This window comes from Sinocyclocheilus anshuiensis, unplaced genomic scaffold (genome assembly GCF_001515605.1).
Source record: "Sinocyclocheilus anshuiensis isolate Anshui unplaced genomic scaffold, SAMN03320099.WGS_v1.1 scaffold283, whole genome shotgun sequence".
Classification (NCBI taxonomy): domain Eukaryota; kingdom Metazoa; phylum Chordata; class Actinopteri; order Cypriniformes; family Cyprinidae; genus Sinocyclocheilus; species Sinocyclocheilus anshuiensis.
This window is the reverse complement of record NW_015549605.1, coordinates 837,733-837,974: the sequence shown is the minus strand read 5'-3', so window position 1 is coordinate 837,974 and position 242 is coordinate 837,733.

Below are 242 nucleotides of genomic sequence, written 5' to 3'. Positions count from 1 at the left end.
CAGCTCTCCTGTCCCCATGTTGAGAGAAATCAGATGTTACTGTAGTTCTAAAATAAATATGAATATGCATTAATTAATACCACTCACAAAAAAACAAAAAAAATGATTCAATATTCCTCAAAATGAATAAAAATAATGCAACTCAGAATATGACGCAAACCTGCAATAATTAAATGTTAAACAACACAAATATCCTTTATGTATTTAATCCCATTCTATTAACCAATGTCTTTGCTTCTGAC